General features: G+C 34.4%; 1 protein-coding gene across 7 annotated transcripts in view; it reads right to left on the bottom strand.

Moving 5' to 3' along the window:
- The window catches only part of TAFA2 (TAFA chemokine like family member 2), a 615,297-nt gene that overhangs the window by 413,482 nt on the left and 188,506 nt on the right, over positions 1–13,309 (bottom strand). The window lies entirely within an intron of this gene.

The raw sequence follows: 13,309 nt of genomic DNA, 5'->3' as shown, positions 1-13,309 counted from the left end.
GTGGTTCATCCAGCCCTAATGAATTGATGATGACCCTTATCAAGGATATGTTATAATTATTTCAACATTTGTCTTGAGTCTCAACCCCTTATTAATCATTTTGATTCTATCTTTTCCAATTCAACAGGCATTCTTCTTGACAGAGACACAAAAGCATTGAGTTTAGCAATTCCTTCCCCCTACTTCCAAGGAGAAGTTCTATTCCTTCTTTGGATTCTACTCCTTCTTTTTCTCAACATTACTTAAAACACTTTCTGCTATCTTTAGTATTCAACAATCTATCACAGGTCATCGATTTAAATGTCAAACTTTAGCATTCCTAACCCTTTTATATACAAGACCATATTACTGTTTTGTGATCACTCAATTAATCTGGCCTTTCTTCTTTTTTTAATTTAATCTGAATAATGAAATTCCTTTGTTTTCCCTCTGATTTCTTTTAACAGTGTCCCTACTGTTTCCTCTTTTGATTGTTATTGAAATATTTGTTCCTGTCTTGCAAATTTCATTATGAAAAGTGGCAGTAGATAGAGCACTGGCCTTGGATTCAGGAGGACAGGGATTCGAATTCAGCCTCAGACATTGCCACTAACTAGCTATGAGACCTTGGGCAAGTCATTTGCCATCTCCAGTCATCCTGATTCATATAGGGCCACTAGACCCAAATAGCTCTGAAGGAGAAAATGAAGCTGGCAACTTAGCACAGCACCTCCTCACTCAAATCCAATTCACATGCTTGCTATAGCATCACTTTCTTGATGTCATGGTCTTCTTTGAAAATGAAGAACATTATTATTATTATTATTATTATTATTATTATTATTATTATTATTATTATTATTATTCCTAGGCCAATTTTATGTATAGAATTTTAGGTCAAATATCTTCATAGGAATATTTTAAAACCTGTTCTCCCCAAACCCAGAGCCTTTATTGGACTATGTCCAACTTTCCTCACCTTTATCTCAAATTCTACAATGTTTCACATATCTCTTCAGTCATGGTTAGATTTAAAATACCAGTTCTCTCTATCATTTCCTCCACTTCCCATAATGATATCACTTCCATTTCTTCCTCTATATAGGAGGGGAGGGACAGAGAAAACTTGGAACTCCAAATATTATTTTAAAAGAATGTTAAATTGTCTTTATGCGTAACTGGAAAAAATAAAATGCTATTTAAAAGAGGAGAAAAAAACAAAAATATTTTCCACCCTTCCTACCCTCATACTTTAGTGACCTGAATTTCATGATCTCCCTAACTGTCTCAACACAACATTCTCCAGCACTCTTCATTTGTCTTCTAATCACTCAGGAAGATCTAAACTTTGTTTTCTGTTTTGTTTTGATTTTCATTGTACTGCAAGTTCCAACTTTCTGCTATTTGTTATGGACTAGAATTCTAATGTGGGTTATCAAAGATATTTTACTATAGAGCTAGATACCCAATAACAAAATTACACAGGAAGGGAAATTCTAGAAGGCTAAAACCTAAAATGTCCAATTTTGCCCCCCAAGATTACTGTCTATTGGCTAAACTTCAATAAGCTATTCAAATAATCAAAAAAAGGAAAGGAAAGTCTTAGTTTATGTTTCAAATTAATCTAAATGGAGCAAAAAGAAGCATTATAAAAGAACATAAAATAAATTTGGTTTCTATCCTAGCAAATTGAAGAACATTTTTGCATTATAAAGACAAGTTTTTAGGTAACTGTCAGCATTTTAAAAAATCTAAAATACTCCTTGCCAAGGATAATGTAGTCTACTTTCCTAAGTAAGAAATAACTAATAATTGGATTAGGATTAAGATGTGATTCTTTGAAGAAGCAGTTCTCAAATTTTTGGTCTTTGGAACTTTTTTTGCACTCTGAAAAATGTTTGAGGGCCCCCAAAAGAGCTTATTTTATAGGAGTTGAAAGTATCAATATTAGAAATTAAAACATTTTAGTGCATAATTATGAAAGTGATTTTACCTTGTAGGCCTTGTTGAAAGGGTCTAAGGAACTCCAGAGGACTCCAGATCTCATTTTGAGAACCATTGCTTTAAAGAAATGTGATTTTATCTCTTCTGTCTTCTTTCTGGTCTAGATTTGTGACTTCATTAGTATTGAAACTCCCTTTGATGCTGAGAATTATGAAGATAAGTTGCTGCTAAATTTTGTTGCTCCTGAGATGTAAATTGACTTGTTTCATTGTTGTTTCATTGCTAAATATAAAATTTGTAATCTCCTCCTCATTTCTCTTTTACCTAGCTTCTGGTTTAAATTATAGGTCACACAATTTGGGACAGGAAGGACCATTACATAGCTTGCCATTGTCAGATGCCCAGGTGCTGGACCACCCCCCCAGCATCAACCCACTACAGAAATGCATTTAAGAAGTACCACCCCTTCTGGGTTCTCTGACCCTCTTGGACATTATCTACAAGGATGCCTTTCTCTCTTTCCTTCCCAGGCCATGTGCTCCAAAGCTAGCCCTTGGTGGTTCACCCCCATGCCATGCGTCTGGATTAAGCCAGTCTCTCTCTCTCTCTCTCTCTCTCTCTCACTCTCTCTCTCTCTCTCTCACTCTCTCTCTCTCTCTCTCCTCCCCCCGTGTGTGTGTGTGTGTGTGTGTGTGTGTCTGTCAGTTATGTCTCTGTCTCTATCCATCTGTTTGTCTCTGTCTCTGTCTCTGCCTCTCTCTGTCTCTGTCTGTCTCTCTCTCTGTCTCTGTCTCTCTCTCTGTCTCTCTCTCTCTCTCTCTCTCTCTCTCTCTCTCTCTCACACACACACACACACACAGACACAAAGACAGAAACACAAACACAGACAATGTCTTTGAGCTTTCCATAACTATATGACTGATGGAGAGAGGAGTAAATATTTCTTCCATGCACCTCCCAGTTCATAGTATTCCCTCCTGTTTCAGTTTCTTAGAACATTTTGGCAAGGTCTCTCAGTAAACCTGTCACACCCAACCTTGTATTACACTATATTCTAGTAAATCTCTCCTACCCCCTCCCCCACTGAAAAATGTGTTTCTTGAGAGTAGGGATTGTTTCATTCTTTCTATCCTGTATTTAGCATCTTTTATTTCAGAACAGATCTGTGATTTTAATGATATAAAAAACTCCCAGTACTGATACTCCCTTAACTAATGCAGATCAGCACCATTTTGGAATTAAACACATGGAGAGTTATCTTGAGGCACTGAGGGATGGAATATTTTGTCCAAAGTTACATATATGATTCAGAAGCAGTACTTAAATTATGATCCTCTAAGATGCCTAGGCTAGCTCTTTATCCATTAAGTCAGGTTGCCTCTCATATGGTAGGTACTTTAATAAATATTCATTTAGCTGTGCACAAGATTTCACATATCTCTCCTCTTCAAGAGTAATGAGTGGAAGTTACAAGAGGAAAACAAATTTTATCACCTATATATATATATACATACATTGGTTTCCACCAATGTCTGAACATTGATGAATGGTCACGATACTGTCTTTTATTTATCTTAGGAAATCTTTAAAGCTTATTATGAAGTGCCTTTGGAAAAATCCATGCTAATGATCTAGTTAGTATTTTTATAGCTTTCTAATAAAGTTTATTCTAGCAATAATCAATAAAATATCAAATGGAATGACTTTAAAAGTTTTTATTGTTTCTTTGATGTATTTTTATTGTATCTTTGAGTCATACTGAATGATTATAGCTGTCTCTATAAAGAAACTAAGTAAGTAGGAAAAGATGAAGGGGATAAATAAATAATAAATCACTTCATTTTAAAAAATATTATAAAAAATTATTACAATTATACATCTAATGATATGCTTTTTGTTGTAATAATTATATATATATATAAAATCTTGAGCACTAATGCTTTGTATGATTCTTAGGTCAATGAAATTCTTTTAAGAAAATAAGTTATGAGATGGTATCTAAACAAATTTTAATTAGATATTTGTTTCTTTTCATGGATTGAATTATTGAATTATTAATCACATTTAAAGTATAGTAGAATTGTACTTTTATGTGCTGGGTAAACCTTATGATATAGAATATATTATATAATCAATATGTTCAGTGCATTTATTCCCATTTTATAGGACTTCTGAATTGCTATGGAGGTTTGCAGTTTGTATAGTTGTTAAAAGCTTAAATCATTTTCTTCTGAGTATCCCCAATGATGAAAATAATAATCCTCTAACATAAAATTTGATTTCTGAATTTAAGCAAAGATCAAAGTCTAGTGAGAAAGATGAATGATCAAAACACATAAAGAATTATAAACTACTTTTTAATGGCAATATGAATAAGCTTTCAGATAAATTAACACAAACCATAATTGAAAACTGTAAATAACTGGAGAAATGTTCAAACTCACTGATCATTAGAGAAATGCAAATTAAAACAACCTTGATGTCTCACCTCATACGCATCAAACTAACAAAGATGCTAGAAGATAGAGAAAATCATTATTGGAGGAACTATGAGAAGACAGGCATGCTAATTCACTGCTTTGGGAGATATTTATTGGTTCAACCTTTCAGAAAAACAATTTGGAATTATATAAGATGCGTTATTAAATTGTTCAACCTTTTGATCCTAGTGATCTGGCTATTGGGATTATACTCCAAAAAGGATATTGATGGTAAGCAAAAAGACCAAATTGTTTAATGAAATGTTATTTGTAATAAAAATCTAGGAGTAATATATATGTCCAACAATTAGGGAGTGGTTGAATAGGATATGATTTATAAATGTAATTAAATATGACTATATTATAAGAAATGATAGATTTGAAGAGTTCAGAGAAATATGAGATTATTTATAAAAAATGAAGAAGGATGAAAAAGGCACACACACGTGTACAATGATTGCAAAGGACATAAAGACAATATAAAGAGATAGCAAAATTAATAAAATACTTTCACAATAATTTAAATGAATTTTGAGAATGTCTATTTAAATATTGGAAAGTATTTTCTGAGAATTATCTGTTGTATCAAAGCAAAGCACATCAATCTTTGTATTTTTATATAGATTTTCATGGATAGTCAAGTTCATGCTGGGTTTTTTTTTTGGTCAAGAACACTATAATGAGCTTGTTTTTCATGTATTTCTTAAACTGGCTAAAGAAAGCTATTTGATAAGAGCAGTTGTCAAATTGTGCTGTGTATCACTGAAATAAATGTATAACTTTTCCAAAGTTGGCCACTTCAAAGGAAAACAATTATTTGGAGATATTTACATATAGGGGCAGGCATAGTTATGAATATAGATATGGATATAGATATCAATTCAGGTATATGTATAGATTCTAATGTTTATTACTGACAAATTCAGTCTTATTTTTTGAAAATTATTGTTACAACAAAAGTTGCTTATTTAAAATTATAAATATTTGGGGGCAGCTAGGTGGTGCAGTGGATAGAGCACCGGCCCTGGAGTCAGGAGTACCTGAGTTCAAATCCAGCCTCAGACACTTAATAATTACCTAGCTGTGTGGCCTTGGGCAAGCCACTTAACTCCATTGCCTTGCAAAAACCTAAAACAAAATTATAAATATTTCTAAAATGTATTGTACTCTTTCATTCCTTCTTAAAGTACTGTACTCTCTTGTAGTTGCAGCTATGGATAAAGGTACTAATATATTTTATTGAGCATAAGAATGCATGGCTTAGGACTATCATTATATTATATATTATATATTATGTAAAGTGAAAGTCCCCTTTCCTCAGGTTGCTGGACAAATAAGGCAATATTAATTGATATACCTGAGTGCTATTAAAGGGTTAGGAGGTTGTATAGGAAACATACAGAGAGAGAATAAAGATCCCTAAATCCTGAATCTTGAAAAAAGACACAGGTTCAAATCCCAACTGTGATACATACTGACTCTATCAAATCTATTAATCTCCCACATATTTTACTGTTGATGCTGAGACCTGTGATTTTGTGATTATAGATGTCAAAAGTGAATGTTTTAAACTTATATTTCTTGTCAAAGTCTACTTTTCTCCCTCTAATATCTGAGTGTTATACCTCCTTGGATAACAAGTGACTTGCCTGAATTATCTTTCTGATAGCAACTGTAAATCCCCTATTATGGGAGGATGGCACAGACATTCTGGAGAGAAGAATTTCATGTTTACTGGAAATCTGTGGCATTGAAGGTCCAGACAACCTGAGTTAAGCTAAAAGAATTCTTGCCCAGCAGTGGATGACTATGTGAGATGAGGCAGACACCCTGAAAATCAGGGAAAATAATTATAACTATTATTTCTTTGACAACTGTTAATCATCCTATGAACCTTTGTCTACTTCCTATAAATATATATGCATATATATACATATATAATATGTCCTAAGATTTCACTTGGGAGCCCCATCCCAAATTCAAACATCCCCATGTATAAGCATTTTGGACCACAGAATTTATTAGAGCTATTAAACGTGGATGTTGATAAATCTCTATTGTTCTTCTGGTCAACACACCTTGGCCTAATAATATTTGTTTCTTATTAGGTCAAACTCATAGGTTAACATTTTTTAATTCTTTATTTATGGCCAAAACTTAGAAAAATTGCTCATAGAAAAATTACTCATGAGGAAATTTTATCCAATAATATAGATCATTCTAAGATGGTTGTCTAAGGGGCAATGAGAGATAAAGTAATTTGCCCAAAGTCACAGAGCTAAAATATTTTAGAGGTAACATTTGAATCCAGATCTTCTTGATTCTGAATCCAGTCCTCTAAGCTTATACTACAATGCTTCTATTTCATTTTTTAATCCTGTTTATAATATTTGTTCTATCTTACAGGATTTTATGATATTATGAGTTTTGTTAGTATAAAAGTGTTAATGTCAATAGACTATGAGATCCCTAAATATAAGATCCTTGAGGACAGGGACTGCCCTTCATCTTTGTGCCTAATGTAATGGCTTGTACAGTGTTAAACCTATTATTTTAGATTACATTCTGTGATCTAGAACTATGATGATGATGATGATGATGATGATGATGATGATGATGATGTCTTCTAGCACTATATTACTGGGACACAAGTAGTTATTTGCCAGCCTTAATGGAAAGAACTGTTCTATTGCCTATCTCTTGAGTCACTGGTTTTTTTCTTCCCCCGTTCTGATGACAGGACGTCTGCTAGGGACCACTCCAGTTGAATCTTCTAATCTCTTCCAGCTGTGACTGCAGCTGCTTCCATTACTAATGTTTCTAATCCCCATTTCTGTCATCACCTTCTCCTCTGATTTTCCTGTGTTCTTTGTCTCCTCTAACTTCTCAACCCTTCTTAAATCTCCCTATAAAAAACTTTCTCAGGCAGTGTTCCCCTATTGTGAGAGGATGGCATAGACATTCTCGAGAGAATTCCTTTTGTATAATGCATTGACCAAATCACAGTGTAATGCACAAAAACAATCTTCATATATCTTGGGTTTTTCTGAACTATATTGATTGTTTCATAGTGCACTGATATTCATGTTTGCCACCAAAATAAAGTCTCTTTTCATTACCTTTAGATTCATTCTATCTCCTTCTGATAGAACATAAGCTACTTCAGGGCAAGATTGTTTCATTTTTGTCTTTAGCCAAGGTCCAATACAGTTTCTGGAACTTAGAAATCACCTAATACTTATTGGTTGATGGATTAATTGGTTCCAGAAACTTTCTCTAGAAGACTGTTCTCTAGATAGCTGATGTTCTGCTTCCCTGGGTCACCTAAGGGATTTGTAGCAGCATAATCTTTCTATAAAAGTTGGAAATCTCAAATTCTATTGGGCTGGTATCTTTTTATAACCAGAGGTTACCCTTTGGAAATGAAAAGACATTTTATAAACTCATTACAAAGGCACATCTGGCTGCCTTAAATATGCTAATTTAATACTCTGACACTAGAACCAAAGTTGTGCCTCATCTTGTAATTGAAGATATTTAAATTGAAATTGAGTGAAAGTACTAATTTGAGTTTGATCAGTTAAAATTTAAAGCTATCACTATGAATTGAGGATTTACCTACATTTTAAATAGAACTACAAATTCTTTTCTAGTGGCAGAAATTAGAGCCTAATTTAGACACCTGTGGGAAGATTATTAAATTACATTTACACATTAAATGTTTGCTTAGAAAATAATTTAATAAACTTCTAAGATCACTTGAGTTTTGTGAAGCAGATGGGACCTCTTAAGTAAATCAGGGAATTAAGCAGCTCTCATCTAGCTCCTTAAATCAGAATATACTATATAGCATTATTTTTTAAGGCAAAAGTAGAAAGTAATCTGTGGCTCCTTCCAGTTTGACTCCTTTGGTAATTATGACATAAAAGCGAACACTGGTAAATTATATAATATAGAAACACTCTGATTAATCGATATCATAAAGTCTCCAGAACATCCTCCAAATCAATAAAGCATAAAATAAGAACCAATCCCACCTGAGTAAATAATGAAACAAATAAGTGAATTGTAACATGACCCAGAACCATTATTGAAACTTTAATAAAAGTACACTTAAGTGCAAAAATGTGATCAGTCTTCCTAATTTTGGTCATTGGCAATTAATGAAATGTCTTTTCTATTTTCTCCTCAGATTATGAAATTGCAAAAAAAAAAACCAAACCCTCAAATATGAAAGACAAGTAGTTCTGTGACTCTTGAAAAGAAATGCAACCATTGACATTAATTATTTTTCCACAAGAGAAGATTTTAAACAAAACCTGAATGCTTTAGAGTTTACAAGAATGACCTTCCCTGAACAGATGTTGTCCAGGTTTTCCATTATTTTCAAATTCACTTTTGAGAAAATGTATACATTCTGCTATTTATCTGGACTCATCAGCTAATAAAGTATTCCACAGTAATACATGGTCTTCATCACTGAAGCTTACTATTCTAATAGTAAAGACTGCCTTTTTTTTAACTGGAACCATTTTAAATTGAAATAGTTGTGCAAGTTGTTGCAAATACTCTGGAACTCCTATGCCAAACCCCCATTCATAATGGTTCCCCTCAAGATCCTAAGGAACTTTAAACAGATAGGGGGCAGGGTAGGTGGTTCCTAGTATTATAGCTTTCCATGTGTGCTTCTCATGATAAGTAGTTGATATCAGTTAGGTGGCACAGTGGATAGAACACTGGCCTTGGATTCAGAAGCACAGAATTCGAATCCAATCTCAGATACTTAACACTTAACTAGCTGTGTGATCTTGTACTGCCCCACATCCAGTGGTCCTGATTCATCTCTGACCACTGACCCCAGATGACTCTGGAGGAGAAAGTGAAGCTGGTAACTTAGCACAGCATTCCCCTCACACAAATCCATCCCCATGCTTATCAGGACAAACATTAGTTGATATCAATTAGTCAGCCATACTTACTTAGGTTTTAATTACCAAGGTTGGGGTAGTGAATTTACCAAGGCAGGGAATTTAACAAGGATAGTAAACACTGGAACAAAACATCCCCCTACCAAGCCCATAATAAAGAAACCAGAGGGAATAGGTCTAAATTTAGAGAACTGAAAGGAAAGGGTAACCCACAGGCCCTAGAAGTTCTTTTGTTGGAGTCTTTAGAGGAAAAGGCCTTAGCTTTTTTGTGGGCTCTTGGTAGAATCTAGAAACTGCCTTCCCTCATTAATTTGTCCTCCCATCCTGATGCAAACATTATTGATAATTACTGCTGTTTCAGGGACACTACTTGGACAATGAGGAGAAATCTAAATCTTCCTCTGGTGGGTAGACTTGAAAGGTAGGGGAGGGGGTGATGAAGAGGTCTTCTCCAAAGGCTTCTCTTTCAGGGGCTTGACCAGAACTGCTCTTGCCTACTTTGCCAATAGAATCTTCTGCATTCCAAATTGATCTGCTATAACATATAAAACCCACAGGGAGTGACAGTTTCCTCATACAATCAAATATCCTTCCCATACAGGATCATGCAATTTCATCCAATGGCATTCAGTGATCTCAGACCCTCTTCTGATAACCTTGATTGAGTGAATGATTGATTTAGTGATCCCATCCTTATAAAGTTCATATTTTTCTACTTAGGAAATCCTAAGTCCACTTTTACTCTTTTTTGATGAATTAATAATATTCTTGATAATTGTTGCCATGAATATAATGCCTTAACATTAGCAAAGTGCTCCATCTATGTTTTCTCACTAATTCCTCACAATAACTTCTCAGGTAGATACTATTATGCCCATTTTATGGATTGGGAAACTGAAATTCATTGAAGTTATGTGACTTGCCTTTGACAAGATATACAGGTCAGAGGTAGATTTCTATCCACTTCAAGACCAAAATTCTTCCCACTGCACCATGCTACTTACTATGAACACCACACATCATGTAGTAATACATGCTCATATTAGTTGTACAAAAATTTTTTTTGCTCCACCCCAATGTCAGTTTGCCTACCATTATTTCTCTTGCTTTCATTATGCCTGATCTTAGAAAGCTAAAGCATGCACTTTCTAGTTTGTGGCTACTAATAACTTAGGATCTTAGGAGTTCTGTTACTAAGCTTATTGGGAACTGCAGGTTAAATAAAAATTTTCAAGGTTCTGAATGAGAGTCTAAGGAACAATATAGGCAAGGATGTGCTAGTGAGCACACTCAAGTAAAATAAAAATGTACACCTCACACACTTTTAAGTTCAATCTTTATTGCTAACCTTTTCCTCCATCACTTTCTTACAACTAGATAATTAGTAAAACAATGTTGGTCCCCAATTTGTAGTGTTTGCCCATTTCTGAGGTGTACATGTTCAAAATGAAAATTTAATGATCTGCTCCTGAGAGTAATATGATCTGGTTGCTGGTTTTCCCTCATGGGGTAATAAGTTCCTTATCACTAGAAGTATTCAAGGCAAAATAAAATGAATGAAAACATAACAAGGATCCAATTCAACCTAGCAATAATTCATTAAGTATTTCCTATACTTATATACTAGGTCCTGGAGATACAGACAAAATAAAACATCATCCCCATCTTCAAAGAGTTTATTTTCTACTGGAAAGATTCAAAATATTTTAAAAAAACAGTGTATGCATTGCAATTAGAAAAAAAAAGAGCCTTGACATTGAACAGATTGAATAAAGGTTTTCCACAGAGGCTGGCAAAAAAGCTGAGGTTCAAAAGAAGCTAAGAATTCTAAAAGGTAGGGGTGCATTCCAGGTGTGAGGGCTATTCTTTTTTGCAAAGACTCAAGATGAATGAATGAAAAGCATTTAAGTGTTCACTATGTGCAGAGCAAAAGCAGCTAAAGGGTTCAGTGGACAGAGTTCTAGGTTTTCCCAGAGTCAGGAAATCCTTAGTTCAAATCCAGCCTCAGATTCTTACTAACTATTTGAACCTGAGAAAGTCAACTTTACCTCTGTTTGCCTTAATCTCCAGGAGAAGGAAATGGCCAACCCCTCCAGTATCTTTGCCAGGAAAACTCCCTGACCAATATTGGCACACTATAATCCACAGGGTTACAAAGAGACAGACACAACTGAATAATGGAACAACATGTGCCAAGCATTATGTTGAATTAGAATGCCAAATTCAAGAAACAGTAAATAACCAATTTGGCTAGAGGATACTTTATGAGAGAAATAATGGGAATTGAGCCTGGAGAAGATAGGCTTAAACCAAGTTGGAGATATTTAAATGCCAACTGGAGGAGTTTGTATTTTATTCTACAAGAGCCATTGAAGGTTCCTTGGCTGGGACCCATATGGTCAGACTATTCTGTGTGAAGAAGAAAAAAAAGTTAGGAGTAAGAATTTGCATAGTGTTTAGGCTTAGAATTAAGATAGACCTAAGTTCAAATCTGACTTTGGACATAATTGTGGGACCTGGGCAAGTGACTTAACCCCCTCTGCCTCAATTTTTCAATAGAAGCACTTCTATCTCCAAGATCAAAGAGAGTATCTCTACCCTACCATGTTATCTCCACTTGTAAATTCAGTACTTTGTCATATACCAGATGGCTTCCCATAGAGAAAAGTCCTTTGCTATGGCTTAAGAAGGACATATTTCCTCCTAAATAGTCTTATTTCCCCAGGATCCTTTTGAATCAATTTGAATCTCTGAAACCATAAAAACAAAAACTTCCAGATTTGACCTAGGAATGTAATTGATCTTTATCCAATGGCCATGAAGCATAGTAGATATTGCAAAATAAACCTGGACTCAGAAAAATTTCTTAAGCTACTTTGGTCTCCCTGGGATATGAGGGCAACTTGACAATTTGGATCAAGTTCTTTATGCATTGACCCTCCAATTACAGTAGACTTTTTTTTTATATAATACAACAAGTAGCATGGATTCAACAATTCTTCACAAAATGAAAGCATTAAATTTCACTGTGAAAAAAATCTGTTATAAAAATCACAAAGAAAGTAAACATTAGTCCTCAGTAAGAATTTTGTTGTTAAGCAGTTTTACTTATAGCCAGCCCTTTGTGAATCCATTTAGGATTCTCTTGGCAAAGATTCTGTTTACCATTTCCTTCTCCAGCTCATTTTATAAATGAAGAAATTGAGATAAGCTGGGTAAGTGACTTGTGCAGGATCACAAAGCTAATAAATGTCTGAGGCCAGGTTTTAACTCATGAAGATGAGTCTTTCTAACTCTAAGTCCAATGCTCTATCGAGGGTGCCACCTAGCTGCCCCAAGTAAGAACAAGTATATACTTTTATCCAGCACAAATATCTAATTTATAGGTACTACACGTGGAGTTACAAACCAGTAAGACCAAAACTATATTTTGAAATATGGAATGATTCTTGAAATAACTATGACTGTGAACTCAGAAAACTTTACCAGTAAGCTTCAAACATCATCCTCCCACCCCAATAGAACTCCACAGTTTGGGGTAACCCTAGGAAAAGGCTGTTGATAAAACAAAAAGCTCTAAATAACATTATTCAGCAGATTTTGAAAACTACTTCTAAAAACTCAAGAGATCTGAAAAATCCCATTGTCAAAGTACGTCATTAAATACTGGGTATGGTGCAAACAGTCAAGAAGGAAATTTACTGAACTTGGTAGCTAATGACCTGAGTTCAGGTCATGGCTCTATCATTTGCTTGCTGTATGAGCTGGGATAAATCTCTTACCATCTTGGAGTATCAATTTTTTTTATCTGAAAAGGCTACCCTGCATAGAATATTGAATCTGGAGTCAAGAAGACCTGAATCAGCTCCACCATAATTGGGGGTAAAAATAAAATATATTTTTAAAAATTCCTAAAAGAAAGGCAATACATATTAAATCTTTTTTTTAAAAAAGGCTTGAGTTCAAATCTAGTCTCAG

Source organism: Macrotis lagotis, chromosome 2, assembly GCF_037893015.1.
Source record: "Macrotis lagotis isolate mMagLag1 chromosome 2, bilby.v1.9.chrom.fasta, whole genome shotgun sequence".
In the NCBI taxonomy this organism is placed as follows: domain Eukaryota; kingdom Metazoa; phylum Chordata; class Mammalia; order Peramelemorphia; family Peramelidae; genus Macrotis; species Macrotis lagotis.
This window is presented reverse-complemented; position numbering and strand designations above follow the sequence as displayed.